Source organism: Ovis canadensis, chromosome 23 (assembly GCF_042477335.2).
Source record: "Ovis canadensis isolate MfBH-ARS-UI-01 breed Bighorn chromosome 23, ARS-UI_OviCan_v2, whole genome shotgun sequence".
Classification (NCBI taxonomy): Eukaryota; Metazoa; Chordata; class Mammalia; order Artiodactyla; family Bovidae; genus Ovis; species Ovis canadensis.
Window position 1 is genome coordinate 47,853,690 of NC_091267.1, and position 473 is coordinate 47,854,162.

Genomic DNA, 473 nt, shown 5'->3' on the forward strand with positions numbered 1-473 from the left:
AATAATCCAGTGAGGTAATTCCTTAAAATAAATATCTATAGGTAAGTAGATGGATAGATGGATATCCACACACAGAAACGTTTCGGTGTGTATGTATATAAACACGTACATATGGTTTTGTTTCTCTGGAGAATCCTGACTAAACGATGGAGAATGAATGAATGATGTTCTTAGCTGCACACAGAAATTAGAGAGCAACCAGAGTAGTAACTGTCTCATGAAGGCACTATGCTAGCTAGGCACTATGCTAGGCACTGTGCTAGCTAGCCCCATGGTCAGAGCTGCAAACTCTGCTCCTCCCTTCATAAAGCTGAAAGTAAGTGAGACTTCAAGGCTGTAAGGTGGTAATATTGCTTTTTCCTTTTCTTTTTTGGTGGAGCCATGGCATGCAGGATGTTAGTTCCCTGACCAGGGATTGAACCTGTGTCCCCTGCAGTAGAAGCACAGAGTCCTAACCACTGGACCACAAGGGA

At 42.9% G+C, this 473-nt stretch overlaps 1 non-coding gene across 1 annotated transcript; it reads right to left on the minus strand.

The window, feature by feature from the left end:
* Positions 1–400: 400 nt before the first annotated feature.
* On the minus strand, positions 401–473 carry TRNAR-UCU (transfer RNA arginine (anticodon UCU)). Its single transcript has one exon. It is a non-coding gene; the product is annotated as a tRNA-Arg (tRNA).